General features: G+C 39.8%; 1 protein-coding gene across 5 annotated transcripts in view; it reads left to right on the top strand.

Moving 5' to 3' along the window:
* The window catches only part of gjc2 (gap junction protein gamma 2), a 133,172-nt gene that overhangs the window by 13,734 nt on the left and 95,778 nt on the right, over positions 1-23,660 (top strand). Inside the window, exon 3 of one of the 5 annotated variants that reach the window (XR_012100071.1) lies at positions 12,806-12,883. The exons of the other annotated variants lie outside the window; for them this stretch is intronic. The gene's annotated coding sequence lies outside the window, so the exon portion shown is untranslated. Of the gene's footprint in view, positions 1-12,805; positions 12,884-23,660 lie in introns of those variants that run through there. 5 annotated transcript variants of the gene reach the window in all.

Raw genomic sequence — 23,660 nt, 5'->3', positions numbered from 1 at the left:
TGCTTTTGGGGCTAGGATACTTTGATAAAAATGTTCTTTTTTGTTCACTACTGGACAAGGAAAGCATTAGGAGTTATGGAATTTGAATTTGGTGAGATGTAACTGGCAGACCCTGAAATATAGTAGAGAGTTGGTAGGTTTTTATATCATTCTGGCAGCATTCTTAATAATTTTCTGATTCAATGTATGTTGGAATATCTTCTATAAACTGCTGTTGTGTGATTCCAGTGATATTTCTAGGTTACTAGTCCTTCCCATACAACTCAATTCACCTTTCTCTCGACATACAAGCTTCCCTTACCTTGTCATCCTTGTCCTTCCTGCTTACTGAACATCTGTGTGTTTGGTCTTTAAACACTCTCATTTAAAATTTTAACCACTTTTTAAAGGATAGAGTATTTGGGAACTGTTTCCAGCTGTTTTGGAACCTTTTAGAATTCACTTACCTGGATTTGGAAACTGCAGATCTGGATCAAATATTTTAATATTCAAGACTGTTTATTGTCATTCTTCAATACATGAATGTAAAGCAGAACAAAATGATTGTTATTCCAGATCCAATGCAGCATTAAAAAAAACTTCAATAAGCATAAAGAACATAACAATAAAAACAATTAGAAGCACAATAAATAACATGATTGAAGTCACCTGCAACTATGAAGAGACTGTCCAGATGCTTGTTTTGTAAAGAACTGATGATGCAGTAAATTCTCCCATGCCTTCATGGCATTAGCATTGGGCGGGGTGTAGACAGCAGTAATGAATGCAACAGTAAACTTCCTGAGCAGGCACTGCCGTCGGCATTCAACTGCATGATGTTCAGTTGCCATAGAACATTGACTGCCCAGCAATCAAAGATAGAAATTCTGATGTTTAGAATTTAGAACATAAAACAGTACAGCAAAGGAACAGGTACTTTGGCCTGTGATGTCTATGCTAACCATGATGCTAAATTGTTAACTTGCTGTATCTGCCTCCACATGATCCTTATCCCTCATTCCCCCTGAATGTTCCTGTTCTTGTTTAAATGCCTCTTAAATGTGAGTATCGCGTTCATTTCCACTACTTCCCCCCCCCACTCTTCACAGCACATTTCAGGCACTTAACATTCTCTGTAATAAAAAAAACCCCATACATCTATGCTCTCTATTATTGGACATTTCTACTACGGTAAAAACAACTCTTGACTATCCATCTACCTATCTATGCCTCTCGTAACCTTATAAGCCTCTGTCAGGTCTATCTCAGCCTGTGATACTCCAGGGAAAATAATTCCAAGTTGGTCCAACATTTTCTAGTAGATAATACACTCTAATCCAGGCAGCATGCTGGTAAACTGCCTTCTAATGTGGTGGCCAGAACTTCATATAGTGGTTCAAATGTGAACTAACCAATATTTTGTACAGCTGCACCATAACTTGCTGATTCTTGTACCCAATACCCCAGCTGATAACCATATAACCATATAACAATCACAGCACGGAAACAGGCCATTCCGGCCCTCCTAGTCCGTGCCGAACTCTTAATCTCACCTAGTCCCACCTACCCGCACTCAGCCCATAACCCTCCACTCCTTTCCTGTCCGTATACCTATCCAATTTTACCTTAAATGACTCAACTGAACTGGCCTCTACTACTTCTACAGGAAGCTCATTCCACACAGCTATCACTCTCTGAGTAAAGAAATACCCCCTCGTGTTTCCCTTAAACTTTTGCCCCCTAACTCTCAAATCATGTCCTCTCATTTGAATCTCCCCTACTCTCAATGGAAACAGCCTATTCACGTCAACTCTATCTATCCCTCTCAACATTTTAAATACCTCGATCAAATCCCCCCTCAACCTTCTACGCTCCAATGAATAGAGACCTAACTTGTTCAACCTTTCTCTGTAACTTAAGTGCTGAAACCCAGGTAACATCCTAGTAAATCGTCTCTGCACTCTCTCTAATTTATTGATATCTTTCCTATAATTCGGTGACCAGAACTGTACACAATATTCCAAATTTGGCCTTACCAATGCCTTGTACAATTTTAACATTACATCCCAACTTCTGTACTCAATGCTCTGATTTATAAAGGCCAGCATTCCAAAAGCCTTCTTCACCACCCTATCTACATGAGACTCCACCTTCAGGGAACTATGCACTGTTATTCCTATATCTCTCTGTTCCACTGCATTCCTCAATGCCCTACCATTTACCCTGTATGTTCTATTTGGATTATTCCTGCCAAAATGTAGAACCTCACACTTCTCAGCATTAAACTCCATCTGCCAATGTTCAGCCCATTCTTCTAACCAGCATAAATCTCCCTGCAAGCTTTGAAAACCCACCTCATTATCCACAACACTTCCTACCTTAGTATCATCAGCATACTTACTAATCCAATTTACCACCCCATCATCCAGATCATTTATGTATATTACAAACAACATTGGGCCCAAAACAGATCCCTGAGGCACCCCGCTAGTCACCGGCCTCCATCCCGATAAACAATTATCCACCACTACTCTCTGGCATCTCCCATCTAGCCACTGTTGAATCCATTTTATTACTCCAGCATTAATACCTAACGACTGAACCTTCTTAACTAACCTTCCATGTGGAACTTTGTCAAAGGCCTTGCTGAAGTCCATATAGACTACATCCACTGCCTTACCCTCGTCAACATTCCTCGTAACTACTTCAAAAAATTCAATAAGGTTTGTCAAACATGACCTTCCACGCACAAATCCATGCTGGCTACTCCTAATCAGATCCTGTCTATCCAGATAATTATAAATACTATCTCTAAGAATACTTTCCATTAATTTACCCACCACTGATGTCAAACTGACAGGTCTATAATTGCCAGGCTTACTTCTAGAACCCTTTTTAAACAATGGAACCACATGAGCAATACGCCAATCCTCCGGCACAATCCCCGTTTCTAATGTCATCTGAAAGATCTCCGTCAGAGCTCCTGCTATCTCTACACAAACTTCCCTCAAGGTCCTGGGGAATATCCGGTCAGGACCCGGAGATTTATCCACTTTTAAATTTCTTAAAAGCGCCAGTACTTCCACCTCTTTAATTGTCATAGGTTCCATAACTTCCTTACTTGTTTCCCACACCATACACCATTCAATATCCTTCTCCTTAGTGAATACCGAAGAGAAGAAATCGTTCAAAATCTCTCCCATCTCCCTCGGCTCCACACATAGCTGACCACCCTGATTCTCTAAGGGACCAATTTTATCCCTCACTATCCTCTTGCTTTTAATATAACTGTAGAAGCCTTTCGGATTTACTTCCACCTTATTTGCCAAACCAAACTCGTAACTTCTTTTAGCTTTTCTAATCTCTTTCTTAAGTTTCCTTTTACATTCTTTATATTCCTCGAGCAATTCCTTTACTCCATGCTGCCTATATCTATTGTTGACATCCCTCTTTTTTTCGAACCAAGTTTCTAATATCCCTTGAAAACCATGGCGCTTTCAAACCTTTAACCTTTCCTTTCAACCGAACAGGAACATAAAGATTCTGTACCCTCCTAATTTCACCCTTAAATGACCTCCATTTCTCTATTACATCCTTTCCATAAAACAACTTGACCCAATCCACTCTCTCTAAATCCCTGCGCATCTCCTCAAAGTTAGCCTTTCTCCAATCAAAAATCTCAACTCTAGGTCCAGTCCTGTCCTTCTCCATAATTATATTGAAGCTAATGCTATTGTGATCACTGGACCCGAAGTGCTCCCCAACACATACATCTGTCAGCTGACCTATCGCATTCCCTAACAGGAGATCCAACACTGCCCCATCTCTAGTCGGTACTTCTATGTATTGTTGCAAATACAAATAGTGTCTGATGAAAGCAGACATCCCACCTCTATCACCCCATTTACATATGTTGCTACTTTTGAACAGCCATGGATTTGTACCTACCTCACGATCCTTCTGAACATAAGTTGATGCTGCATTCCTATCCTTTTCCTTTTAAAGCTGAAAACAACACAAGGTAAATTTCCACAGGCGCTAAATACTCTTAACTGAAGTGCCTATTGTTTTTGTTTTAAGTACATACAGTGACATTCCAATTGTGTCCATGGGAATGTCATAGCTATGTCTAGTTTAATCATCACCTGAAATCTGCAAATGGTGGGAAATTATGGATTAAAACCAGTAAGGTAAAGAAAGATTTGTTTGATAAATGTAACCTCATCTTTTCAAACACTCAAAAGTAAACTGCATGGATGAATTACTGTGATGATCTATGCATTATTGTTTCATAAACAACATCACTTAGAGTGGTGGTCACCAACCTTTTTAAGCCCAAGATCCCCTACCTCGGCCTTAGTGAAAGGCAAGATCGACCTACTAAATTGATTAGTCACACGCATGCGCACCGGGGCAGAAAAGACTGGAAGTAAGACCCTGCAACCCAGAAGTAGAAATAATGTATGTACACCAGGGTCACCGCCCTTTTTTTTTGCACCGCGGACCGGTTTAATATTGACAATATTCTTGTTGGCCAGCCGACCGGGGTGGGGGGGGGGGGGGGGGGGGTTGTTAAACAGGACTGGAATACAGCAATACTCAAAGGGGGTTCCTTATGTCCAGTCTATTCCGCATTTTAGTTTTTGTGGCTATCAGCACTTACTTCTGTCCCGCTTGCTCACGTTTTTTCCACTCAAAAAACTCAAATAGGTTTGTCTTTAGTTCTGGGTGCTTGGACTCAGGGCACCGAAGCAGTTTTGAGGGCTTCATTGCCTCATTAGACAGTCTCCGGGCCCGAACTCCAGCCTCCCGCCCGCCCCGAGATGCCTTGGCCAGGTGTGGCTGGTCATGGGTGTGGTGAGAGGACAAGGTAAGGGCCGGAGGTCCCCGTACCGGGGCTGTGGCGGTCGCAGTCCAGAGAGAGCAACCGACCGAGCAAGTAGTTCGACAGGATGCGCGCCACCCCCCTTGTAGGATCTATTGGCCAACCAAAATTTGACTCAAGGGATGACTTTCAGTAGATCGCAGCGAGGTAGCTGCTCTGCTACTTATGAAACCCTGAGCCTGAATTAGATTTTCTGAAAATATTTTAGCACTGGGTTCCCCCATGTCATTTGGTGTGCTAAGCAGGTTTAGAGGCGGCGCCCATCTGTCCGCACTCCAGGCCAATAGCAACAGCACTTCTCACCAGCCGTGCGAGGTCAACTATTGATCCCTGGTGTGAGGGTATCACTGCGTTTAGGCGACTGATGACCTCGTGTGTATTCAACAGTGGGCGTGACAGAATGAGGAAAGGTGCCCCTGACTCATATCATTTCATATCACCAAATCACATAGTTTCCTTGCGGCCCAGTGGTTGGGGACCACTGAAGTACACTGTGTAGTGCATGGCGGGGGAGCTACGCACATGTGCACTGGGCAGAAAGAATGGAACTAAAACCCAGCAACCCGGAAACAATCTCTCAACAGTATTTGTGTTCTTATTTTTCATTTTTTTGGGATCTACTGGGTAAGTCTCAAAGATCGACCAGTCGATTGCGATCCACGGGTTGGCGACCACTAACTTAGAGGAACAAGTAAAGTAGGCCACAAATATGTCCACTGTAAATAGCAGTATAACCATTTATGGTCGGCATACTGCTGGCACAGCTAAGAGCAGCTGGTTAAGTACTGCAATCTTCAATAACCTTTTGAATTCTTTTCTTCACAACAAACATGTTTATGCACTTGTAGTAATTATCATTTAAAAGAGACAATTTATAATGAGCAACTAAAATTTTGGTGAAAGAGTTAAATATCTATCTTTATGTCATTGATTCAGTAAGCATATTATCTTTTTTTAAAATTCAGAATTCTCATTTCTGTTAGCTAACAGGCTGAGAATCCATCAAAATAGCTGAGGGATTTTGCTTCCTATAACTAGTGATTGTAAATGATTATGTAGAATTATTCCAACCATCAGTGAATGAGTTAAATACATCAGTTTTGGAACTTGGAACGCACTTAGAAGCTGTGCTTGGCTTTTCCTTAAATAGACATCTTATCTCTCATTAACTTAGTATTTGGTAACTGGTTCAAGCTCAATGGTGACATTGCAAAAGAAAATTATTTTCTTTTGGATATTATTCACTTAGCTCAATTGCCTTAATCTGTTTTATGAGCATTTAAACAGAGAGACAAATGATTAAAAAAGTTCCTGTTCTAAAATGACGGTATTCCAAATGCAGTGCACCAATAGTATGAACACTTTTAGCTCTTGTAGGTAATGCATATCATCTCATTTTCTTGAGTAAATTATTTGTGGAACAAATGTCTATTATAGAATAATAACTCGGGTTAGTTCAACTGCAAACATTCTCAGGTATGCTTTACATAAAGTTGGAATACTTAAAGCAGTGAAATTTCATTTCCACTGTGACTCTGTTTCCTTAAATGTATAAAACATGTTTGCACTAAACTTTACGTACATCTCATTTGTTTGACTTTATTAGCAAAAACCACTGTGATCTTAAAAAAATTATAAAACTTTGAATTGTTCTCTGTATGCTTTGTGTTGTATTAAGGGGCCATATGGATTCTATGATTATGCAGGACAGATGTGAAAGCTGATTTATTTCTGTCCTGTGCTAGCAAGCAGGACACTAAATTTTGTTCCATGCTTTCATCCATCAGATTTGGGGAAAGATCCAATTAGGTTTAAAAAAAATCATTTATTGGATGACAAGGCTGTTTGTTGTTCTATTGAAAATGCAAGCCAAGCAATTTTCTAATTTGATTTAATGGTGATCTTAGTGAAATCATTTAAAGGAGGGACTGAGGCACCATGAATGGCGTCTCCCACTCATCACATGTCATGTTGTTTTCCTAGAAAATACAGATGTGAAATTTAGTGATGGGGTGATACAGCATGAAAACAGGCCCTTCAGCTCAACTCATTCATGCCTATCATGTGCCCAAAAAGTTGGTCCTATTTGCCTGTGTTTGGCTGAGATCCCTCAACCTGTCCTGTCCAAATACATATCCAAATGTCTTTTCAAGATTTATTTCCAGCTGGCTGGAATTACAGAGCAATGCGCACAAAATGCTGGAGGAACTCAGCTGGTCAGATGGCATCTATGGAAGGAAATAAACAGTCAAAATTTCAGGCCGAGTTATTTTTTCAGGACTGGAAAGGAAGGGGGCAGAAGCCAGAATAAGAAGGTTGGGGGAGTGAAAGGCCCGGAAAGCTGATTGTTTATTTCTTCCCATAGATGCTGCTTGACCTGAGTTCCTCCAGCATTTTATTACAGTTACAGAGAAAATACAATGAGGGCAGACAATAAGATGCAAGGTTATGACAAGGTAGATAGTGAGATCAAGATTCATCTTATTCTACTGGGAAATGTTCTATAGTCTTATGACAGCAAGATGGAAGCCAGCCTTGGGCCTGTTGACATGTGCTTTCAGGAGTTTTGTATCTTCAGCCCAAAGGGAAGTAGGGAAAGAAGGAATGTCTGGGTTTGGTGGGGACCTGTAATTATGTTGGCTGCTCTACTGGGACAGTGAGACGTGTAGACAAGATGCATTGCAGCAGAAGCTGGTTTCCATGATATACTGAGCTGTGTCCAAAACTCTAATTTCCTGCACTCTTTGGCAGAACAATTGCCTTACAAAGCAGTGGCGCACCAAGATAGAATAGTGCATCTATTTAAAAAATGGTCAAAGGGCACATGCCAAATTTCTTAAGCCTTTGACTTCTCTACCGTTGATGTAAACAAGAGTGTGTGCACTGCTCCCCTTCCTGAAGTCAGTGACCAATTTTTTTAATTTTGCGGACATTGAGGGAAATGTGGTTGTCATAACACTATGCCACTAGGCTTTCTAACTCCTTGTGTACTCTGACTCATTGTTATGTGAGATTCAGTCCACATACATCTTTGTCAGACTCTTGTGAATTGACTATAGCTGTGCATTCAACATAATTTCAACAGGCTCAACTCCAAATTCCTCAACCTTGAACATAGCACCTCACTCTCAACTGAATTCTTGACTTCCTGATCAACTGAATGGAATAAGTGAGGAGAGGCAGCAATAATTCTGCCATCATTCTTATCAACATTGGTATCCCAGTGCTGCTTATTCAGGCCCTTAATCTACTCTTTATTCTTCTAGATTGGCTTGCCATACGGAACCTTGTGAGAGGCCTGATTAATGACTTCAATCTGCATATAGACCATTGAAACTAAATTAGCAATATTGATGCAGAGAAAGAACTCCAGGAGTGTGTCAAGGATGGGTCCAGTGATGGAACAGAGTGATAAACTCTGATAGGCTGTTTCTGGATTGTTGCGTTCAGTTCTGGTAGCCCCGTAATGGGAAGGGTGTGGAGCTATCGAGATATTGCCTCAACTAGAGGGCATCTCTTAGCATAGGTTGAATGAGCTAGGGCGTTTCTCTTTGGAGTGAAGGAGGATGTGAGGTAATGTGATAGATGGAAGGCCCGGTGGGGAAGGACCACAGTCTAGGGTTCTTCTGCTGCGGGAGTTGAGGGTGGGGGGTGGGGTGTATACCCCTGAACAAGGGAGTGTTAATACGGAATAACAGAGTGCCACGTGGGTGGCGAAAAGTGTGAACTGTAAAGACAATAATGGAAACATTTGTAAAGGATTGAGAGTCATTGAACGGTTTATTGTGTATAATTTTATTTTTGAATAAAATATATTTTGTTTAATAATAAAAAAAATACAAGATAAAGAGTGGATATCCAGAGAATTTTTCCGAGGGTGAAAATTGCTGATAACAAGGGAGTATAATTTTAAGGGGATTGGAGGAAAGTATAATGGGGAAGTCAGAGGTAAGTTGACCTGAGATTCATTTTCTTGTGGGCAATCACAGTAACTACAAGTAACACAATATAATCAATGAAATATCACACCGGAACAGAATGGACAAACACCCAATATAAAAAACAACGAACTGTGCAAATACAAAAAAAAAGTATTGAACATGAGATGAAGGGCCCTTGAAGGTGAGTCCATAGGTTGTGGGAACAGTTCAGTGATGGGGCAATTGAAGTTGAATGAAGTTATCCCCTCTGATCCATTACTTTTTCTCATATTTTCTGTTCAAGAGCATTGGTGTTTCCATACCAGGCTGTGATGCAGCCAGTCAATATACTCTCCACTACACAACTATTGAAGTTTTGTCAATGTTTTAGATGACATTCTGAATCTTTATAACCTTTAAGAAAGTAGAGGCGCCACTGTGGTTTCTTCATAATGACACTTAAGTGCAGGACCCAGGATAGGTGGTCTGAAATGATAACACTGAGGAATTTAAAGCTGCTAACCCTATCCACGTCTGATCCCCCGATGAGGACTGGCTCATTGAACTCTAGTTTCCTTCTTCTGCTATCAATAGTCATCTCCTTGGTCTTGCTGACGTTGAGTGAGAGGTTGTTGCTGTGGCACCACTCAACCAGATTTTCAATCTCCCTCCTATATACTATAGACCATAAGATGTAGGAGCAGAAGTAGACCATTTGACCCATCGAGTTTGTTCTGCCATTCAATCATGGGCTGATCCAATTCTTCCAGTCATCCCCACTCCCCTGCTTTCACCCTTTGATGTCCTGGCTAATTAAGAATCTATCTATCTCTGCCTTAAATACACCCAATGACTTGGCCTCTACAGCCGCTTGTGGCAACAAATTCCACAGACTTAACACCCTCTGACTAAAGTAATTTCTCTGCTTCTCAGTTCTAAAAGGACATCCTTCAATCCTGAATTCGTGCCCTTTTATCCAAGAATCCCCTACCATGGGAAATAACTTTGCCATATCTAATTTGCTCAGGCCTTTTAACATTCGGACTGTTTCTATGAAATCCCCCCTCATTCTCCTGAACTCCAAGGAATACAGCCCAAGAGCTGCCAGACATTTCTCATACAGTAGCTCTTTCATTCCTGGAATCATTCTTGTGAATCTTCTCTGAACCCTCTCCAATGTCAGTTTATAGTTTCCAAAATAAGGAGCCCAAAACTGCAAACAATACTCCGTCTGGTCTCACGAGTACCCTAGCGAGCCTCAACATCACATCCCTGCTCTTGTATTCTATACCTCTAGAAATGAATGCCAACATTGAATTCACCTTCTTCACAACTGACTCAACCTGAAGATTAATCTTTAAAGTATCTTGCACAGGGACTCCCAAGTCCCTTTGCATCTCTGCAATTTGAATTCTCTCCCCATCTAAATAATAGTCTACCTGTTTTTTATTTTTTAAATTTTTTTAATTGAATTTTCAAATAGGTTACAGAAAGAAAAAAAATTATCAACACTTCCCCCCCCTTCCCTTAACCCCGCCCCCTAACATATCCCGATAGAAAAAAAGAAGAAAAAAGAAAGAATGCCTGAATATCGGAAGATCCCCACATGCTCCATGGAGTTCATAATAGCTTTAATATGTATATTTATTTCTTTCCCCAGATAACCAATAATTTTATCTTCGGAGCACTTATATATTTAATCCTATCTTTTGTAAATAAGGGTGCCAAATTTTCAGAAATATTTCATATTTATCTCTTAAATTATATGTAATTTTTTCAAGTGGAATGCAGCTAAAAATTTCATTCTTCCAACGATCTGTACTTAAGTATGAATCCGATTTCCAAGTAACTGCAATAGCCTTTTTGGCTACTGCCAATGCAATTTTTATGAATTCTTTCTGATATTTATTCAATTTGGATTTCGATTTTATCCCTTCAATAAACCTAGTAAAAATAATGTTGGATTATGTGGAAGTTGTATTCCAATAATTTGTTCCAGTAAAACTCTTAAATTTGTCCAAAAAGGTTGAATTTTAAAACAAGACCAAGTAGAGTGTAAAAAAAAAAGTACCAATTTCTTGATTACATCAAAAACAATGATCAGATAAATTTGAGTTTAATCTATTTATTTTTTGTGGTGTAATATATATTTGATGTAAAAAGTTATATTGTACTAATCTTAGTCAAACATTTATTGTATTTGTCATACTGTCAAGACATAATCTTGACCAACTTGTTTAATCAATTTTAATATTCAAATCAGTTTCCCATTTTTGTCTTGACTTATGAATTCCTTGTTTAATTGCCTGTTTTTGAATCAAATTATACATACCAGAAATAATTTTTAAAATTTTTCCTTTATGAATTAAAGTTTCTATTTCATTAGGTTTCGGCAATAACATTGTTTGACCCAGTTTATCTCTTAAATAAGCCCTTAATTGGAAATAACAGAAAAGAATGTTATTTGATATTTTATATTTATTCTTTAATTGGTCAAATGACATTAATATATCTCCTTCAAAACAGTCTCCTATATATTTAATCCCTTTGTGAAACCAGTTATATAAAAGTTGATTATCCATTGTAAAAGGGATAAGTTTATTTTGAATTAAAGGTCTCTTTGCTAATAAAGATTTCTTTATCTCATCATCAACATTTATCTTATTCCATAAATCAATGTTTTAGTATAGGAGATTCTTTCTTTTCCCGTATCCATTTAGATTCCCATTTATATATAAAATCTTCTGGTATATTTTCTCCTATTTTATCTAATTCTATTCTAATCCATGCCGGATTATCTTCATCAAAAAAGGATGCCATAAATTTAAGTTGATTTGCTTTGTAATAATTCTTAAAATTTGGTAATTGTAACCCTCCTAGGTTAAATTTCCATGTCAATTTTTCCAACGATATTCTTGACATCTTACCTTTCGAAAGGAATTTTCTCACACATTTATTTAACTCTTGAAAGAACTTCTGCGGTAATTGTATTGGTAGTGTTTGGAATAAATATTGTAATCTAGGGAATATATTCATTTTTACAGCATTGACTCTACCTATTAATGTTATTGGTAACATCATCCATTTATCAAGATCCTCTTGAATTTTTTTCAATAATGGCAAATAATTTAGTTTATATAAATTCTTTATATCATTATCAACTCTTATACCTAAATACTTTATACCATTTATCGGCCATCTAAATTGAGTTATTAATCGACATTGACTATAGTCTCCTTTAGTAAGAGGTAGAATTTTACTTTTATCCCAATTTATTTTGTACTCAGATATTTTCCCATATCTTCCAATCTAGAAGATAATTTACGCAACGAATGCAATAAATCAGAACATCATCAGCAAATAAGTTAATCTTATATTCCTCCTGATTAACTCTGAAACCCATAATATCTGAGTCAGTTCTAATTAATTCAGCTAATGGTTCTATCGCCAACACAAATAAAGCAGGTGATAATGGACAACCTTGTCTAGTTGACCTTGTTAACTGAAATGATGTTGAAATTTAGCCAGTTGTCACCACTTTAGCTTTGGGGTTAGTATTTAAGGTTTTAATCCATTTTATAAAAGATACTCCTAATCCATATTTTTCCAATACCTTAAATAAAAAATCCCATTCCAATCTATCAGATGTTTTTTCTGCATCCAAAGCAACTGCCACACTCATTTCTTCCCTCTTTTGTGCCAAATGAATTATGCTAAGTAACCGAGTTATATTATCTGCTGATTGTCTATTTTTAATAAATCCTGTTTGGTCCATGTGTATTAATTTTGGTAAGTATTTAGATAATCTATTAGATAAAATCTTTGTTGAACACAGACTATAAAATAATAGCAAAGAAATAGGTCTATATGATGTGGGCTTTAAAAGATCTCTCTTTTTTTGGCAATACTATTAAAATAGCTGTCGAAAAAGATTCTGTAAATTTATGCTTTCTTTCTGCTTGGTGTATTAGCTCCATAAAAAGAGGAATTAATAACTCTTTTAACTTTTTGTAAATTTCAGGCGGAAAACAATCTTCTCCTGGAGATTTATTACTCTGAAGTGATCCTAGAGCTTCTTCGACCTCTTTTAATGTAAAAGGCACATCTAATCCCTTCCAAATTCAATTTTGGGAGAGTTATTTGTGATAAAAACCTTTCTATCTCAACAATATCATTTTGTGATTCTGATTGGTACAGTTCAGAGTAAAAAATTTTACAAGTTTCATTGATTTCTAAAGGTTTATAAGTAATTTTATTTACACTTGTTCTAATTGCATTTATCATTTTGGAAGCCTGGTCTGTTTTTAACTGCCAAGCAAGAATCTAGTGTGATCTTTCACCTGGTTCATAATATCTCTGTTTAGTTCTCATAATTGCTTTTTCTGTTCGGTATGTCTGAAGTGTATTATATTGTAGCTTCTTATTAACAAGTTGGCTTTGTTCTTCTTCTGTCATATATCTTTGAGATTCTTTTTCTAATTTTGTAATCTCTTTTTCCCATTGATCTATTTCTACCATATATTCCTCCTTAATTTTAGAAGTATAACTTATTATCTGGCCTCTCAAATATGCCTTCATCGCTTCCCATAATATAAATTTATCATCAACTGAATGTGAGTTTGTATCTAAAAAAAGGAATCTGTTTTTTCATAAAATCACAAAAATCTTGATGTTTTAATAATATTGAATTAAATCTCCATCTGTAAATCGATTCCTCCTTATCCATCATTGTCATTATCAAGGGGGAATGATCTGACAATATTCTTGCTTTATATTCCATATTTTTTACTCTGTCTTGAATATTCGCTGATAGTAGGAAAAAATCTATCCTTGAATAAGTTTTATGTCTATTTGAATAAAATAAATAATCTTTCTCTTGGGTTAATTCTTCTCTATATATCAATCAAATTTAAATCTTTCATCAATGATAAAGTTAATTTTGCTACTTTTGGTTTTGTAACAATCTTTGTTGACCTATCTAAAACTGGGTCTAGACAAAAGTTAAAGTCTCCACCTATTAATATTTTATCGTGTGCGTCAGCCAAATTCAAAAAAGCCTCTTGTATAAATTTTACATTGTTTTTATTTGGTGCATAAATATTCATAAGAGTCCATAGTTCTGAAAAGATTTGACAATGTATAATTATATATCTTCCCGCAGAATCAATTAATACTTTTTGTATTTTAATTGGTAAAGTTTTGTTGATCAAAATTGCAACTCCCCTCGCTTTTGAATTAAATGAAGCTGCTATAACATTTCCAACCCAATCTCTCTTTAATTTCTGGTGTTCTATCTCTGTTAAATGTGTTTCTTGTATAAAAGCTATATCTATTTTAATTTTCTTAATGTATGTTAAAATTCTTTTTCTTTTCACCGGTCCATTAAGCCCATTAACATTAAAACTTGAAAAATTCAGTAAATTAGTCATTATTTTTAACAGGGTTACTCCAGTCTATAATAATACATAATATTTCAACTCTCATAGTACCTTGGGGAATAATTTTAAAATTCTCCATGTTGCAATGTGTCTCCCCTCCGATCATCCAGGCAAAGAAAGAAAGATAAAAGAAAAATAGATTATAAAGAAAAAAATAACAAAAAAACCCCCCTGCTAATGTTGTAAATGAAAAAAAAACACATTACCCCCCTCCGTTGTGCAGGTCATGGCAAACGCCATGATTACACATGTGATTCACGTAGCGATTGATCCGAAGTTCCCCCAGCTCCCCGTAACATTAAAAAAAAGTATATATAAGAGAAGAAAAAATAATATCACTACTCTCGATTAATATTTCTCAAACTTTTACCTTTCTCCCCCTGTATCATATAATTAAAAGTATATTTAAATATTCTTCTGTCCTTAATGTCCATCAACTCACTTCACTGTCCCCGTCTTCATCTTTAATCTGTTTCACTTTTAAATCTTTACTGTGTCTAGCGAATATTTGGGAGTTCTTGTGCAAACTCCTCTGCATCCCGATGATCAGTAAAAAATCTTCTTTTTCCGTCATCCAAAAAAAGGTGGCGCAATATAAATTTATAACCCTTTTCCCATAAAACTTTTTTCGCTGGATTAAATTCCTTCTTTCTCTTCAAAAGGTATAACTTATATCAGGATAGAAAAGAACTGCTTTCCCTTCTATCATCAATGGCTCATTTCTCTTTCTGGCACATTGGGCAGCGGCCTTCAGGATCTTTTCTTTATCTTGATATCTTATGCATTTTATCAAGATTGGTCATGGGTTTTGATCAGGTTGAGGTTTTGGTCTTAAGGCTCTATGGACCCTTTCGATTTCAATCAACTGGGTTCCTTCTTCCATTTCCAAATTTTCCGGGATCCATTTTTGAAAAATTTTTATTGGATCTTCTCCCTCTATCCCTTCTTTAAGACCAACAATTTTAATATTATTTCATCTAAAATTTTCAAGCACGTCTGTTTTTTCCAACAGTCGTTTTCTTTCTGATGTCCGGGCAAGAATATTATCTTCCATTTTATTCACTGTATCAATAGTGTCTCCCGTTATTTCTTCCAGCTTTTTAACTTTCTTGTCCATTTTCTCCTGTTTTTTTCACCATTTTATCAAACATAGTCTTCATATTTTTAATACCTTTTATTATTTTTAATGTTTTTAATTCTTTTAATTCATGCAGTATTTGCGCCAAAGCTTGTCTTATGTCTCCAGAGTATCTTCCACCTCCAACCTCTTCCTGTTGTTCTTTTTTTACCTCCTCATCTTCATCTGTATGTTCCAGAGAATCCGAATCCACCTCGGGTTCATTTTCACTTCCACTTCCAATCGTAGCTGGGAATTGTAGTTCAAATTGCTCATGTTTGCGCATGCCCTTGCCTTCGCGCACGTGCAGTTCCTGTTGTTCCTTCTTGGAGATTGTTGATGTTGCCGCCGATTCCTGTTCTGTGTCGCCGGAGGTAAGATGCAATTGAGTCCGATGCTTCTTCATGGTGGCCGGCCCAGCTTGTACTGTCTTCAAAGTAGTAGTTTTCTTCTGTGTCTGTTTAGGAGGCATATCTAAGGAAAATCCTGAGTAGTTTAGACGTAGTTTTTAGAAAATATTTACTAACTTTTCTTCACTTAAACATTAATTTATTATTTTTTTACGGGAGAGCTGGATTTCCACATCTCGATCCTATGTCATCACGTGACATCCCCTGCCCATTTATTTCTTCTACCAAAGTGCATGACCATACACTTTCTAACTGATTCATTACCACCTTGGTTTCGGCCAATGACAGTGATGTTGTCAGCGAACTTGAATATGGCATTGGAGCTGCGTTCAGCCTCACAGTCGTAAGTGTAAAGTGAGTAGAGCAGGGGACTAAGCACAAAGCCTTGTAGTGCACCTGTGCTGATGCAGATTGTGGAAGAGATGTTGCCAATCTGAACTGACGGGTCTACAAGTAAGGAAATTGAGAATCTAATTGCACAAGGAGATATTGAGGACTAAGACTTGAAGCTTATTGATTAGTTTTGAGGGGATGATAGTATTGAATACAGAGCATCTTGATGTCAGACAGACAGACACATACGTTATTGATCCCGAGGGAAATTGGGTTTCGTTACAGTTGCACCAACCAAGAATAGAGTAGAAATATAGCAAAATAAACCAGAAATAATTAAATAATAATTAGTAAATTATGCCAAGTGGAAATGTCCAGGACCAGCCTATTGGCTCAGAGTGTCTGACACTCTGAGGGAGGAGTTGTAAAGTTTGATGGCCATAGGTAGGAATGACTTCCTATGGCGCTCAGTGTTGCATCTCGGTGGAATGAGTCTCTGGCTGAATGTACTCCTGTGCCTAACCAGTATATTATGGAGTGGATGGGAGACATTGTCCAAGATGGCATGCAACTTGGACAGCATCCTCTTTTCAAACACCACCGTCAGAAAGTCCAGTTCCACCCCCACAACATCACTGGCCTTGCGAATGAGTATGTTGATTCTGTTGGTGTTTGCTACCCTCAGCCTGCTGCCCAAGCACACAACAGCAAACATGATAGCACTGGCCACTACAGACTCGTAGAACATCTTCAGCATTGTCCGGCAGATGTTAAAGGACCTCAGTGTCCTCAAGAAATAGAGACGGCTGTGCCCCTTCTTGTAGACAGCCTCAGTGTCCTTTGACCAGTCCAGTTTATTGTCAGTTCGTATCCCCAGGTATTTGTAATCCTCCACCATGTCCACACTGACCCTTTGGATGGAAACAGGGGTCACCAGTGCCTTGGCCCTCCTCAGGTCCACCACCAGCTCCTTAGTCTTTTTCACATTAAGCTGCAGATGATTCTGCTCACACCACGTGACAAAGTTTCCCACCGTAGCCCTGTATTCAGCCTCATCTCCTTTGCTGATGCATCCAACTATGGCAGAGTCATCAGAAAACTTCTGAAGATGGCAAAACTCTGCAGTAGTTGAAGTCCAAGGTGTAGATGGTGAAGAGAAAGGGAGACAGGACAGTCCCCTGTGGAGTCCCAGTGCTGCTGACCACTCTGTTTGACACACAGTGTTGCAAGCGCACATACTGTGGTCTGCCAGTCAGGTAATCAATAATCCATGACACCAGGGAAGCATCCACCTGCATCACTGTCAGCTTCTCACCCAGCAGAGCAGGGCAATGTATGCATCTTTGCTGTCCAGCTGATCCAGGGTTGAGTGAAGAGCCAATGAAATGGCATCTGCTGTTGCCTGCTGGGGCAACAGGTCAAATTGGAATGGATTAAAGTCACTTCTGAGGTGGCAGTTGATATGTTTCATCAACAACCTTTCAAAGCACTTCACAGTGGATTTAGTGCATCTGGATGATGGTCAGTGAGGCAAGTTTTCAAGTTCTTCTTAGACACTGGTATAATTGAAGCCTGCTTGAAGCAGGTGGGTACTTCAGACTGCCAAGTGAGAGGTTAAAGATATTGGTGGACTCTCTAACCATTTGATTAGCACAGGTCTTTAGTACTCTGCAGGTACCCCATCTAAGCTGGATGCTTTCCATGGGTTCACCCTCCTAAAGGATGCTGTCACATTTGCCTCAGAGACTGAAATCACAGGGTTATTGATGGCTGTGGTAGTTGTGAGATGCTGCCATGTTTTGATGGTCAAAATTACCATAAAAAGCATTGAGCTCATCTAGAAGTGAAGCCTTATTGTCAGCTATGTCACTTGGTTTCACTTTGTCAGAGCTGATAACATTCAAGCTCTGATACAGCTGTTGAGCATCCTTCAGTGATTCAAGTTTGATATGGAATTGCCACTTCACACATGAGATGCCTTTGCAAAGATCATATATGGACCTCTTGTATTTAACTTGGTCGCTAGACCTGCATGCCACTGCTCTGACCCTTAACAGATTGTGGATCTCATCCAGGGGTTCTGGTTAGGGAAGACTCTAATCAATTTTGTGGGGACACACTTATCTATGACTGTATATACAAAGTCTGTGACAACCATAGCTTATTTGTTCAGATCCTCTGAGTTTATTGAACACGGCCCAGTTTACCAACTTGAATCAGTCCCATACCCGCTCCTCAGCCTCCTATGACAGGCTGGTACATTAGAGACATTTAAGTGTCTCTGAGAGGCACATGGATGATAGAAAATGGAGGACTATGTAGAAGGGAAGGGTTAGATTGATTTTGGAGTAGGTTAAAAGGTCGGCACAACATCGCCTGTTCTGTGCTTGATGTTCTATCTCTATCTCTAAATAGAACACAGACAACATCCACTACCCTGTCTTCATCCATTCCCTCAGATACCTCTTCAAAACACTCCAAAAGATTCATCGTATATGACCTCCCATGCATAAAGCCATGCTGACTATTACTGATCAGGCCTTGACTACCTAAGTGACAGTTGATTTTGCCCTTTGGAGTTCCATCCAGTAACTTCCCTACAACTGAGGTCAAGCTCACCAGCCTGTAGTTCCCTGGCCTGTCCTTTGCTACCGTTGAACAATGGAACAACATGAGCCACCCTCTAGTCTTCTGGAACTTCACCACAATAAATCTTGGTCCTGATGCAGCCGCTTCTATATTGGTGAGTTCCAATGTAAGACATAGGAGCAGAATTAGGCCATTTGGCCTATCGAGTCTGCTCTACCATTCGATCATGGCTGATGCTTTTGTTTTCTCCTCCTCAACCCCAGTTCCCAGCCTTCTCCCTGTAACCTTTGATGGCATGTCCAATCAAGAACCTACCAATCTCTGCCTTAAATGCACCCAACAACCTGGCCTCCACAGCTGCATGTGGCAACAAATTCCAGAAATTTCTCCGCGTCTCTGTTTTGAAAGGGTGCCCCTCTATCCTGAGTCTGTACCCCCTTGTTCTAGACTCTCCCACCATGGGAAGCATTCTTTTCCACATTTACTCTGTCTAGGCTTTTCTACATTCGAAAGGTTTCAATGAGATCCCTCCTCATCCTTCGGAATTCCAGCGAGTACAGTCCTAGAGCCATCAAACGTTTTTCGTGTGATAACTCTTTCATTCCTGGAATTATCCTTGTAAACCTCTTTTGGACCCTCTCCAATGCCAGCACATCTCTTCTAAGATGAGGGGCCCAAAACTGTTCACAATATTCAAGGTGAGGCTTCACCAGTGCCTCATAAATCCTCAGCCTCACATCTTTGCTCTTGTATTCTATACCTTGAAATTAATGCTAACATGGCATTTGCCTTCCTTACCACTGACTCAACCTGCAAGTTAACCTTCAGGGTGTTCTGCATAAGGACTCCCAAGTCTCCCTGCATTTTGGATTCCTGGAAATAGTTCACACATTTATTTCTGCTACCAAAGTGCATGACCATGTATTTTCCAACATTGTATTTCATTTGCCACTCTCCGGCCCATTCTCCAAATCTAAGTCTTTCTGCATCCTACCTGTTTCCTCAGTGCTACCTGCTCCTCCACCAATCTTCGTATCATTTGCAAACTTGGCAACAAAGCCATCTATTCCATCATCTAAATCATTTATATACAGCATAAAAAGAAGTTGTCCCATACCGACCCCTGTGGAACACCACTAGTCACTTGCAGCCAACCAGAAAAGGATCCTTTTATTCCCACTTGCTGCCTCCTACCAATCAGCCAATGCTCTAACCATGTTAGTAACTCTCCTGTAATATCATGGACTCTTAATTTGGTAAGTAGCCTCGTGTGCACCTTGTCAAAGGCCTTATGAAAGTCCAAATATACAACATCCACTGCATCCCCTTTATTTATCCTACGTGTAATCTTCTCAAGGAATTCCAACAGGTTCGTCAGGCTGGGTTTTCCCTGAAGGAAACTATGCTGACTTTGTTATAGACAATAGGTGCAGAACTAGACCATTCGGCCCTTCGAGCCTGCACCGCCATTCTGAGATCATGGCTGATCATCTACTATCAATACTCGGTTCCTGCCTTGTCCCCATATCCCTTGATTCCCCTATCCATAAGATACCTATCTAGCTCCTTCCTGAAAGCATCCAGAGAATTGGCCTCCACTGCCTAATGAGGCAGTGCATTCCACACCCCCACAACACTCTGGGAGAAGAAGTTTTTCCTTAATTCTGTCCTAAATGACCTACCCCTTATTCTTAAACCATGCCCTCTGGTACTGGACTCTCCCAGCATCTGGAACACATTTCCTGCCTCTGTCTTGTCCAATCCCTTAATAATCTTATATGTTGCAATCAGAGCCCCTCTCAATCTCCTTAATTCCAGCGTGTACAAGCCCAGTCTCTCTAACCTCTCTGCGTAAGACAGTCCGGACATCCCAGGAATTAACCTTGTGAATCTACACTGCACTTCCTCTACAGCCAGAATGTCCTTCCTTAACCCTGGAGACCAAAACTGTACACAATACTCCAGGTGTGGTCTCACCAGGGCCCTGTACAAATGCAAAAGGATTTCCTTGCTCTTGTACTCAATTCCCTTTGTAATAAAGGCCAACATTCCATCACCTTCAGTGACTGATGAACAAGGACTCCTCGATCTCTTTGTATTTCTCCCTTACCTAACTCTACACCGTTCAGATAATAATCTGCCTTCCTGTTCTTACTCCCAAAGTGGATAACCTCACACTTGTTCACATTAAACGTCATCTGCCAAGTATCTGCCCACTCCCCCAGCCTATCCAAGTCACCCTGAATTCTCCTAACATCCTCATCACATGTCACACTGCCACCCAGCTTATTATCATCAGCAAACTTGCTGCTGTTATTCTCAATGCCTTTATCTAAATCGTTGATGTAAATCGTAAACAGCTGTGGTCCCAATACCGAGCTCTGTGGCACCCCACTAGTCACCACTTGCCATTCCGAGAAACACCCATTCACCGCTACCCTTTGCTTTCTATCTGCCAACCAGTTTTCTATCCATGTCAATATCTTCCCCCCAATGCCATGAGTTTTGATTTTACCCACCAATCTCCTATGTGGGACCTTATCAAATGCCTTCTGAAAATCGAGGTACACTACATCCACTGGATCTCCCTTGTCTAACTTCCTGGTTACATCCTCGAAAAACTCCAATAGATTAGTCAAGCATGATTTGCCCTTGGTAAATCCATGCTGGCTCGGCCCAATCCTATCACTGCATTCTAGATATGCCACTATTTCATCTTTAATAATGGACTCTAGCATCTTCCCCACTACTGATGTTAGGCTGACAGGATGATAGTTCTCTGTTTTCTCCCTCCCTCCTTTCTTAAAAAGTGGGGTAACATTAGCCATTCTCCAGTCCTCAGGAACTGATCCTGAATCTAAGGAATATTGGAAAATGATTACCAATGCAGCCGCAATTTCCAGAGCCACCTCCTTTAGTACCCTAGGATGCCGACCATCTGGACTTGGGGATTTGTTAGCCTTCAGTCCCATCAGTCTACTCATCACCATTTCCTTCCTAATGTCAATCTGTTTCATTTCCTCTGTTACCCTATGTCCTTGGCCCATCCATACATCTGGGAAATTGCTTGTGTCTTCCCTAGTGAAGACAGATCTAAAGTACTTATTAAATTCTTCTGCCATTTCTCTGTTTCCCATAACAATTTCACCCAATTCATTCTTCAAGGGCCCAACATTGTTCTTAATTATCTTCTTTCTCTTCACATACCTAAAAAGGCTTTTGCTATCCTCCTTTATATTCCTGGCTAGCTTGCGCTCGTACCTCATTTTTTCTCCCCGTATTGCCTTTTTAGTTAAGTTCTGTTGTTCCTTAAAAATTTCCCAATCATCTGTCTTCCCACTCACCTTAGCTCTGTCATACTTCTTTTTTTTAATGCTATGCAATCTCTGACTTCCTTTGTCAACCACTGTGGCCCCTTTTTCCCCTTTGAATCCTTCCTTCTCTGGGGGATGAACTGATTTTGCACCTTGTACATTATTCCCAATAATACCTGCCATTGCTGTTCCACTGTCTTTTCTGCTAGGATATCCGTCCATTTAACTTTGGCCAGCTCCTCCCTCGTGGCTCCATAGTCTCCTTTGTTCAACTGCAACACTGACACCTCCGATCTGCCCTTATCCTTCTCAAATTGCAGATAAAAACTTATCATATTATGGTCACTACCTCCTAATGGCTCCTTTACTTCAAGATCGCTTATCAAATCCTGTTCATTACACAACACTAAATCCAGAATAGCCTTTTCCCTGGTCGGCTCTCGTACAAGCTGTTCCAAGAATGCATCCCGTAGGCACTCTACAAACTCCCTATCCTGTGGTCCAGCACCAGCCTGATTCTCCCAGTTCACCTGCATGTTGAAATCCCCCATAACTACTGCAACATTACCTTTGCCACGTGCCAATGTTAACTCCCTATTCAACTTGCACCCAATATCCATGCTACTGTTTGGGGGCCTGTAGACAACACCCATTAGGGTCTTTTTGCCCTTACTGTTCCTCAGTTCTATCTACACAGACTCTACTTCTCCTGATCCTATGTCCCCCCCCCCCCCCCCCCGCAAAGGACTGAATCTCATTCCTCACCAACAGGGCCACCCCACCCCCTCTGCCCACATTTCTGTCCCTACGATAGCATGTATACCCTTGTACATTCATTTCCCAGGTCTGATCTCCCTGCAGCCATGTCTCCGTTATCCCAACAACATCATAGTTACCCATTCGCACCTGAGCTTCAAGCTCATCTGCCTTATTTCTGACACTTCGTGCATTCAGATATAGAATTTTTAGCCCATTTCTCCTCTCTCTCTTTAAATCTGTTCTATCTTGTCCTGTGTCACCAAGTACTCCATTGCCTTGTCCTTAACAATTGACTCTTAACATCTTCCTAACCACTGAGGTTAGGCTAACTGGTATATAATTTCTTTTCTGTGGCCTTCCTCCTTAAAGAGTGGAGTGACATTTCCGATTTTCCAGTCCTCTGGCACCATGCCAGAGTCCAATGTTTTTTGAAAGATCATTTCTAATGCCACCACAGTCTCTAACACTCCCCCTTTCAGAACCCTAGGGTGCAGTTCATCTGGTCCAGGTGACTTATGTACCTTTAGGTCTTTCAGCTTTTTGAGCACATTCTCTCTTGTAACAGTAACTGCACCCACTTCTCTTTCTTCACACACTACAACACTACATCTTTTAAAAACAGCATTTTGTGGTAGCCAGCTATTTTAATTCCAGTCCCCATTCATATTCTGATATGTTGGTCCATCCTCTACTGCCACGATGAGACCACCCAGGTTGGCGGAGCAACACTTCATCTTCTGTCTCAGTAGACTTCAACCCGATGGCATGGACATCAATTTCTCCAACTTCTGGTTACCCCCTTCCCTCTTCTTCAGATTCCCATTCTGTTCCCCACTTACTACTTCTCTTCTCCTTCACCTGCCTATCACCTCCCTCTAGTGTCCCTCCTCCTTCCCTTTGTCCCCTGGTCCACTCC

Source organism: Hemitrygon akajei, chromosome 8 (assembly GCF_048418815.1).
Source record: "Hemitrygon akajei chromosome 8, sHemAka1.3, whole genome shotgun sequence".
In the NCBI taxonomy this organism is placed as follows: domain Eukaryota; kingdom Metazoa; phylum Chordata; class Chondrichthyes; order Myliobatiformes; family Dasyatidae; genus Hemitrygon; species Hemitrygon akajei.
This window is presented reverse-complemented; position numbering and strand designations above follow the sequence as displayed.